At 39.3% G+C, this 10,400-nt stretch overlaps 1 protein-coding gene across 1 annotated transcript in view; it reads right to left on the bottom strand.

Moving 5' to 3' along the window:
- LOC136844867 (beta-hexosaminidase subunit beta-like) overlaps positions 1–10,200 on the bottom strand; it is a 167,879-nt gene extending 157,679 nt beyond the window's left edge. Inside the window, exon 1 of the mRNA XM_067114127.1 lies at positions 10,091–10,200. The gene's annotated coding sequence lies outside the window, so the exon portion shown is untranslated. The remainder of the gene's footprint in view (positions 1–10,090) is intronic.
- Positions 10,201–10,400: the final 200 nt, after the last annotated feature.

Raw genomic sequence — 10,400 nt, 5'->3', positions numbered from 1 at the left:
GGCATAGCTAGATGGGAACAGTGTTTATCATATGAGGGTCTACCTCGAGAGAGAGATGAACCCCTGTCCTAACAACTAAGTTTCTGTGTCAACCCTAAATCCTACCTCCTTACTCCATGTAGTGTTGGCCTAACTGGTACCCCTACTCAATAAAAATATTTTCTGACTTATTAATGAAAGTGATAAGGTGGCATAGAAAACCGTAAAAGCCTCTCCTTTAAGCAGACATTCCACTCCCTTTTGGGTGTGAAGGTCTGCACTAGCGAGCCGCTGGTATCGATTACGTTAGTTATCTCCCCCTAATAAGTGCTTGCTCATGCAAATGAGAATAGTCTAAGATGATATAATCCTAACTTATCCCAGGAGGAGGAGTTAGCTTACTAGCTTAACTTAATCTAATATCCATAGCACTTGAGTAATGGGTGTCTATGTTTATTTAAAGGTACTGTCTGTGGAATAAAATGAACTGGCAATACTACTGACTCAAGGTCACAAATTAGCTAACTGAATTAACACAGAACTAAGCTAACTCAGCACCAAAATGATAACTAGCTACATGCAGAGAAGACTGTCATTTAAATTAAAAAGAAGTCGTTTAATCTATGACTTAATGTACATTTAATAATACAGTCTATCAGTATGAGAATATTGAAATAAACATGAGTTAGTTACTCAATGATATATGCTACAAAATAAAATATAATGCAACAAAATGTAGCATAAAAGGCAGCAAAATGCCAAGATGGCTAGGCTATGTCTTTCAGTTTGTTGGGCTAAAGAACAGACTTAGCTGAGTACAAAATAAATTTTCTCAATACAACAATACTGATTAAGGTAGGAGATAACCCCAGACATCCTTTCTGGATCAGGGGCTAGGATTGCTCTATTAAGATGAGGCACTGTTACAGCCATATGATATGAGTGCCATGAGAGCTCAGTGGCTGTGGTCAGTACAAGAACTGGGATCTTATGGCCAGGTGTAACATATACAGGGCACTGGGCCAAGGCACCAGGGCCAGGAGAGCACCTATGCCCTGTCAGTATTTGCATTGTAGGTGCTTGACCTTCCAGCTGTAGCACTGGAGGCTGAGCCCCTTGATGCAGGTAGCCTTCCCGTTACTTCTTTTGGGAAGCACTGGGTTTGTGGTTGCGGAGATAAGCCAACGGCATTTCCTCAAGAGAATGGCGTGCTTCATTGTGGTTAGATTTTTCTCAGGATCAACTGTGGGAACGAGTACTGGATTTATTGACGGTCCTGACTCTTCTATTTTGCCCTTAGGCTTGGATATCTCAGAGGGAACAGGTGGGGCCGATTCTCGGGAAGGCTCAAGAGTGCCTTTAGAGTCTAAGCAGGGAGTGGCACTGGAGGCTATGTTACCAGATGGAGAGGGCACTATGCTAGCCTCTGCTTTGGCTACTGCAACAACCTCAACAGCAGCAGTGCCAACAGTGGGGTCTAAAGTAGAGCCACCCACTCAGCTGCCGCGACAACCAGAGCAAGGGTGGTGCCAAAAATCTCTGCCACCTGCCGTTGTAGTTCTGGGATCTCTGCGATCACCTTAGGTGTTAGTCCATCATCCGCCAGAGTCTTATCTCCTGGGGACTGGGAAGAAGAGGAAGAGTTCGTTACGGGTACAGGAGGTTCACATATTGTAGGGCGTGCTCTGGCACTGTCATTAAGGCAGGCTTAGGCACAGGAGTTAAAGTAGGGAACGGCTTGGTATCCATGATGGACGGAATACTGCCCTGATTAGCGCATTCAATTGGCACTGGCAATGTCTCGACAGCAGGGCAGGAAGAATTATCTGCTCCTGATTGAGGCTGCAAAGGAGCTGGATCTCCAGCGGGGAGATTTGAGGAGGGTTTAGGGTCCAGCTCTGCAGTAGGCCCAGGTCTTGGCACAGGCTCTTCACCCAGCCACAGCATACCGATCCAGCTGGAAGCTATTTTATCTGCCTTGTCATAATGCCAGAGTGTACTGATGCTGAAATCTATTCCAGACAGCTCTGGGGCAGGTGCAAACTCTGGCACTTTCTCAGGCTCTGGCATGTAGATCAAGCTGCCTATACCTAGGTTATCTGACAGTGGGTCTGGAGGAGGGCCCAGATCGGGCTCAGGAAAGAGGCGAGACTTAAGGGTCTGTCCTATGAGTAGATTGTAGTCTTCGGGAAGGAATCAGCTACCCCAAAGGTACTAATTCTACTTTGTTGGGGTGTGGTCACCCTCAATCGGACAGCTGGGAGGTTCGTCCTGCATCCATCTACACCCTCATAAGTTATGGTTCTCTTAGGATGGAGGACGACCTGAGCTGGTACCTGGTCTTCCCGTATGAGGGATATTGTGTTGAAGGGGTCATGGCAGGCAAGGACCAGTCGACCTCCATCATAACCTCTGGGAGATGCCACAATGATCGGCCCCTCAACTGGAGGTCCTAGCAGAAGGGTTCCCCCTTCAGATGGGTGCCAGGGGCGTCTGTCAAGCCAACGACCCATCCACTTTTTTTACACAGGCCCATAACGGAACTCCAGTATGGCCTGACCTCTGTTCTATCTTCATTTAGGCAGCGACTGCCTCCTCATAGGTGGCCATTTTGGCTGAGTTGCTAGAGTTTGGATATTTGCAACTATTCTAGATGGTTAGCAGTGCAAGAGCAGCACTGCATGGAAAGGCATTGCCTCTAGGCTGTGCATTATAGGCACGTGAATGAATAATTTGTGGCCATGCAAACAATGGCATGGAATGGAAATGGCCTTATGAACTGGGCACACTGTAATGGAAACAAAATAAGAAAGCGGGCCAGCATAATGCTCCACTGTAATAAGAGTGCCCCTATGGTAAGGAAGACACTAATAAAATTCGAGGATTAACACAATGCACGGGTCATAGCCTACAATCCAGAAGTATGGGTATCTGGAACACAATGCATGGGTCAAAGCCTACAAATGCCAAGGTATAATTATTGTAACATGCAGCACAGGTCAAAGCCTACAAATGCAAGAGTGTGATGATTGTAACACAATGCACAGGTCAAAGCCTACAATTGCAAAGGTATGATTATTTGGACTCATGGCATGGGTCAAAGCCTACAATGCAAAGGTGTGATTACTGCAACAGAAAGCATGGGTCGAAGCCTACAATGCAAAGGTATGATTATTTGGACTCAAGGCACGTAGGGGACGAGGGCACATACGTAAATTTGTGTATAAACACAGGAAATGCTTAACTTGCCCACAGACACAAAGGTAACACCGAGTAGAGGTGCTGTTCAGTTAGAACAGTGTGAAATTAATCAAATAACTATTCAGTGGAACAATGACACGAGAATAAAGAATGTGGGCAACACACAAAAAAAAGGAAAATAAAATTAGCACAATAAGTGCAATGGTAATTAAGTACACACTACGAATAAGTTTGTAAAGTTCCCAATTGGGATATATGTGACACTGGAAAATCCCGGTAAAATGACTGCCTAGTATGTTAAATGAGTTTACTTTACTCAAAGCAATAATTAGATTCACTTGTCCAAGGTGTAGCGCACTTGTAGGACAAGTGGCGTTATAAAAGACGTGATTCCAGAGATTAATATTTGACATGTAAATTCAGGTTTGCTGACTCAAAGTACTCGATTATTGTAAAGGTGATGGTTGTATTTGAATCAACTCATATAGCCAAGCTTAATGATATGCTCACAACAATGATGGGTAACAAGGAATAACTTGAGGAAAATATCTCTCTCAAATTAAATAAACAAAATGTAACTTTAGAATGAGTAATTATAGATTGCTTTCCTTACAACAGGAGTCGCTACTTTTGTAAATAAAAGGTAATAGCAAAGCTAATGTAAGGTGCCAAAATTTCTCTTGCATCACAGTTAAAGAAGTAGCAGTGATTGAATGCTTTCAGAAAAGTGGATACATGAACAACACTCGCTTAAAAAAATTTATAAATTTGCAGAAATTTTTTGGCAGCTACAAACACACGCTAGTGGTCAGCTAACTGACTGAGTGAGAGACAGCCATTATATTTAACAACACACAACACATGTGGTGCTCTCTTTAATTACTTGATACAAAAGGAAATACAGGAATCTTTTCTGATAGAATGATGAACGAATGTATGTAGAAGTTGAATAACACTTGAAAACAAATAATTACTCTACCAGACTAGGAATTTTCTTAAACAAAGCTGGGTGGAGGTTGCTTCATGGGTGTCGGTGGGTGGAGCTAAGAGTAAGAGTTATGTCTGAATGCTGTGTCTGGGTAGGTTGGTAGGCAGTTGCCAACATGGCAATTCCTGTCCTAACCTCATGGTTCTGAAATTTCTGGTTCCAGATTGCATTTGGGAGAATTAATGTTACAGGTTCGTATCAATTCTACGAGTCTGTCTAGCAGGAAGTTATTTGCTAATTAACTCTAAGAGATGCTGTCTGATGTCATCAATGTTACGGATTTCCGAGGGGTGATCAAAATGGCCTTGCAATAAAACCCCAGAAGACAGTAAACAGAAAAAAAGAGCAAACAATAAGTGGTAGGTCGCCAAGTGAAGATTCTGCTTCTTAATACTACTGTATTTACACAAGCATAATGGTAGATTAAAGGTGACAGATCCCACTAAAATGTAAATTACAGTAAATCACTGAATTGGAGATTAGCACAAATCAAGTTGTACATAAATGGACCATATACAGAAAGTCGTTAAATTCAGCAATGCAGTTATGTCAGCCCGGGTAGGGCGGATTCCTCTGGCAACACTCGGTAATTTGCTTCTTTGTGAGGCTTGGACAGAAGATTCTCCAGGTGATGTAGATCTGAACTATCTTGTGGCGACATGTGGTTCAAAGGTGAAAGTCCTCCAAGTGTGTGGGAAAATGAGTGCCTGCCTAACACAATGCTCGATACTCAAATGGGCAGAGCCTTCGTCTGACCAAAACAGACTAACTGACGATCTCTGTCGACTTTCCCCTTTTAAGGCAGCGAATGTGCTTGGGGCCTGCATACCTGCAGATTAGAGGGAAAGATTCTTCGCTAATAAATCGAAAAAGATAGCTGGGGTTAATTAGCTTTGGGGCTTAGCTAGAAGGGAACAGTGACTGTCATCTGGGGGTCTCCCTCGAGAGAAATAAACGCCCGTTCTAATGACTAAGTTTCTGTGCCAAACCTAAAGCCTACCTCTCCTCACTTCACAAACTGCAGACCTAACTGGTACCCCTACTCAGTAAGAATATTTTCTGACTTATTAAAGAAATAAGCGGTACGGCAGCGTAGCAAACGTTATCTATCTATCTATCTATCTATCTATCTATCTATCTATCTATCTATCTATCTATCTATATATATATATATATATATATATATATATATATATATATATATATATATATATATATATATATATATAGTATTTTCATTCCTCCTCTTAGCCAGCCAAATAATAATTCAATTTCTGACAAAAACACTTCTCAGTTAACTGGTAGGCTAGATTTACTGGCGGGAAAGAAGGGTAGCGGCCTATTTTGAACTCAGGTAGGACAATAACACCCCCTTTGACCCCCCCAATCATGTGTTCAGTAACTGATGCCCGTCTGTTGGTGCATAAAGGCGAAGCCAGGCTGTCAGGTAGACTAGGAAATTAACCTTCAAGTACCTAACCCTAAGACCTATTCTCCTACACCCTTTTTTGCTGGCTGTGTGACTATTTTGCAGATGACTGACCTCCGCCGATGGAAGCAAGCACCACCAGAGGAGCATCTCGCCTGTCATAAACAAGGCATTCGGAACCCAGACTGTGACACGGAAAGTTGCATCCCTCTCCACTCCTTTTTTCTCTCCTGGAGAGGCTAAGAAGCAACGGACGGCCAATCCTACATGTTGAGCACTCACATCCACAGGCTTCAAGGTATGTCAGAAGCAATTAGTCCTCTAGCCAGTCCTTTTCCTCTCAGTGAATTTCTCTCTTTTTATTTTTTCGAATTTTCACTTTTCATTCTCCAAACCAAACCTTTGTTAAGGACCTACCGCCAAAGCAGCCCAAAATTCGCCCCACGACTTGTCCTAAACTACATCTAGTTCAATTCAATGATCAGCAGTAGATTACTCCCTCCATAGTGTTACTACGGGCTAATTAAATTTAATTAATCAACTCCTCCATGGTGCATTGTTTAGCTTAGTGTGAGAGATATTCCTTTGTGTGGAATGCTAATCCAGGATTCTCTTCCAGGGTCCTCGCTACTATCCTGCTCAGTCGACCCAGCCTTGTGAACTCAAATCATCTTAAAAGTACTGCCATTTCCAATAAACGCAAGAATTCCCTGGTACACAGTCCGGGGAGCAATAACCTGTTCCCCCTTTTTGTTGCACACAAGAGAGCCTGAGCATTCAAGACAAATTTACCTTGTCATATGCAGGGATTTATTATGCATTGCCAAATTGCATTTTTTTATTATTTGAGTTTACCTGCTGTATCATCAGCCTTTCAGATCACCTCCTTGATTGCTTCTTCTGTAAATAAATTCAATTTGGCATAATTTGCTAATCATTTCCCATGGCGACCTTCCAATCACTAATTAACTAATGGTAATATCAAGGTAAGTTGTCCATTTTCCCCTTCATTTTGTAACAGGTTGGTATTCTTTGTTGGTCTATTAAGGCAGCAACTAAATAAAAACCCCTTGCATCCTCAACGAGACCCAATCTGTAAATAAATATATATATATATATATATATATATATATAACAATATATATATATATATAAGTCCTTCAAAAGAAGGCATCATGCTTACCCCATACAAAAAAATGGGAAAAAAGCACGTTAAAAGAAGAAGAAGAAGAAGATATATATATATATATATATATATATATATATATATATATATATATATACATATAATATATATATATATATATATATATATATATATATATATATATATATATATATATATATAAAGTAATAAGCAAAGCAAAATAAGAGTTTGTCAGTCCTATCTCAAAAAGTATCTTTGGCCATTTGTCTCTCGTCTAATACTTTTCGATAATAAGATTTTAATAAAATGTTAATACTGTACTATTTAACATCGCGAAAGCTTGACGTACACTATAATATATATAGTATATAATTTCACTTGTACAGTGCTATTTTCATTTTATGTAAATAAATACAAATAGACTTTTGTATGGTTAATGTTTATAACATGAAAAATAAAATGAACTTCCTATCTAGCTATTGTGCTGAAAATGTAGGAAATTATTACTGTTGTTAAGAACAGCCAAGTAGAACAACAAAAATGCTATCAATTTGCTAAGAAAGTTTCCACAGAATAAAATGCCAGCATTTGGAGATAAGAAGGAAAATGTAATACGACTCTAACTAAAAATCAGGAAAATGAAAAGTAATGAAATACAACAATTATAACAAGTGAACACACAGAAGAGATAAAGGTCATATCATTATTAAACCAAGGACTGCGAACCTAACGTCAGACAGGCTTTTATAAGTCAATCACTGTTGCCAAACAACAGTGATTTCTGGCTATTTCGTTGGTGTAAATTCACTCTTGAATATTTGCAGTATGAATATCTGGAAATAAAATCCTTCATTTTAATATCCAAGTGACATTACGATACAAGAGTCGAATACTTAGGATGGACGATATAAATAATAGACTACAGCAATGATAATTACTACAACTATTATTATTACTAATAATAATAATCCTTCCCGCATGAAAATAAATGCATATATATGACAAAGGCAAAATATTGTTTTCTTCGGTTTCTGCCCAATGCCCCGGGCCCCTTTATCTTCTGAATGAGAGACTGCGAATGACATTTTATGAAAAGTAAAGATACAACAGTATACCTACTTCATACATTCAATGTTGCATTTCACTCCTCCCAGACCCTTCTCATAATAGGTGGAAATATATATATATATATATATATATATATATATATATATATATATATATATATATATATATATATATATATATGTGTGTGTGTGTGTGTGTGTGTATATATGTGTATGAATTAAGTGACGGTCGTTTCGCATAACAACATACAACAAAATGATCAATGATTGCTGAACTGCAAAAATCTTTTTAGCAAAAAGCTTTCATAACAGTAGCTTCCTCATATCTTTTTCACCAATCCATTATCCTCCCTCCTTTCCACATGACCAAACCATCTTCAAACACAAATCAGTATTTTCATCGCAGCTGCCCTTTTGCCACTAGGTATCACAGTGTTTCCCAACCCTTAAAATCTTTGGCACCACATACACTGTGCAGACAGTTCATTTCAATAGATTCAGTGTTTTTTTTTTTTCCACTCACATTCAACATCCACAGTTCACTTCCATGCTGGCGAGTTGGCTCAAGGATCCTTTTATGCATTCCTACCTTGGCTTCCATAAACACACCCAGTGCCTGCCAAATCATTTACCCTCACCAAGCTGCTTCTTTTGCCTCACGCAGACTCTGTGACTCATCCATTCACTTTTCCCATCAGCCGTTTCACTTATTTTCAAACGCCTGCATGAATCAACTGCTTCCATTCCTCCCCACCTACAGTTTTTAATGTTTAATTTCCCTGGCTGAATGCAAATCAGGATTTATAAAGGAAACTCTGAATCAAGTACATCTTCACTCAGTATTCAAATCATTCTCCATACAGAAGTTTTGACTAATCTTTGGTCCTTGACCTCTCTCTCTCTCTCTCTCTCTCTCTCTCTCTCTCTCTCTCTCTCTCTCTCTCTCTCTCTCATCTTCTTTATTCTATTACTATGAAAATCTCCAGAAAGATGAGACAGGATTACCTGTGATTTGTCTGTGTTCGCGCGTACACCGACAGGTTTATCTTTATGCATTACTGGAGGTTTGGATTACATACAAATGGCCACTGGGTTAAAGGTTAGGAAGCTAGGACTGGAGAAAACAGGATAACGTTTATTTTAAGGACCACATTAGTTATAAGGGAGCATTAGAATTTTACGCATGGGGCTAACAACCTTTTCCTCAACAGGACTTAGGAATAGAGATTCAGCAGCGTAGGATCACAATGCAGCCAAAAGGCAGCAGTGTATCAGTTAATCTGAGAGCGGAAGAGATGCTGACGGAAATAGCTTGAGAAAATATAAACATACTTACAAAATATTCTGTGGAAAATTAGTGCTAACAGGTTTTGCCTACCGGTATCTCCTTATCTAGCTATATTTCTAACTATTTACCTCACATGTTTACATATTTTCTTCTCTTATTTTATCTTCATCTACACGGCAATATTAACCTTTGTTGTTGCACTTCGCAGTCGGCATTATAAACCTTGTGTGAGACACGCCTTTGCCTCTTCCTCCTGAGATGTTTGTCGGGTCTTTTTCCCCTACGATTCTTCTATATATATATATATATATATATATATATATATATATATATATATATATATATATATATATGTGTGTGTGTGTGTGTGTTTGTGTGTATATATATATATATATGGAACTAATCAACAAATGAGTAGCTGTTTTACAGAAATAAATTTCTGACTTGCATCGGATCGAACAGCAGTCTCTCAAATGAAAGGCCAGGGCTAACCTTTCATTTGAGAGACTGGGGTTCGATCCCTATATGTGAGTCAGATATATATATATATATATATATATATATATATATATATATATATATATATATATATATATATATACACACACATATATATATACGCAGATATATATATATAGACATTAAGTGGCAATGCTCTTCAAACTTTTGCCCGAGTGGGGGTCTGTAAAGTTAGTTCTGCGCTTGCAACAAGTAAGACCCCATTTCAAATCCTCCTTGAGAGCAAAGTTCAATTAATTAGCAGTTATAGCATTCATTTATACAATTTAAAAAGTTATTATAATGTCATTACATATATAAAATTCCTCCTTCCATACAAAGGCTTCCCCTACTTTTTTATTTACCCAATTCTATCCCTTTATCTGTCTGCCGACATCTCTTTCACTTCTTCCGCCCCCCCCCCCTCTCTCTCTCTCATGCAAAACTAGTGCAGTTTAACCTGAGTCATTAATACATCCAGATTGGCTCTTACTTCTCTCCCTCGCCTCTTGAAGGGCATTACATTTCATTTTGTATGACGAAACGGGCGTTCTCTTCACAAACGGCGGCAATTTTCTCAATCTTACTTTCACTGGGCATTAGCTGTGAATGAGAAGAAGGAATCTATGATTACTTGCAGTCTAAAGATGAGATGTTTTACGAAGAGAATGATTACGTATCGTCGAAGCACCTTTCGTTAACCCGGTTATGGCAAAATTGAGGTTGGTTACGTTTGAAGTTGGACTTTAAGGAAAAATACTGGAACTCACACTTCAAGTTGATGTGCTTAAAAAACTTTCAAC

The sequence above is a fragment of the Macrobrachium rosenbergii genome, chromosome 13 (assembly GCF_040412425.1).
Source record: "Macrobrachium rosenbergii isolate ZJJX-2024 chromosome 13, ASM4041242v1, whole genome shotgun sequence".
Classification (NCBI taxonomy): domain Eukaryota; kingdom Metazoa; phylum Arthropoda; class Malacostraca; order Decapoda; family Palaemonidae; genus Macrobrachium; species Macrobrachium rosenbergii.
The sequence above is the reverse complement of the archived record's forward strand: the minus strand, read 5'-3'. Positions and strand labels throughout refer to the sequence as shown.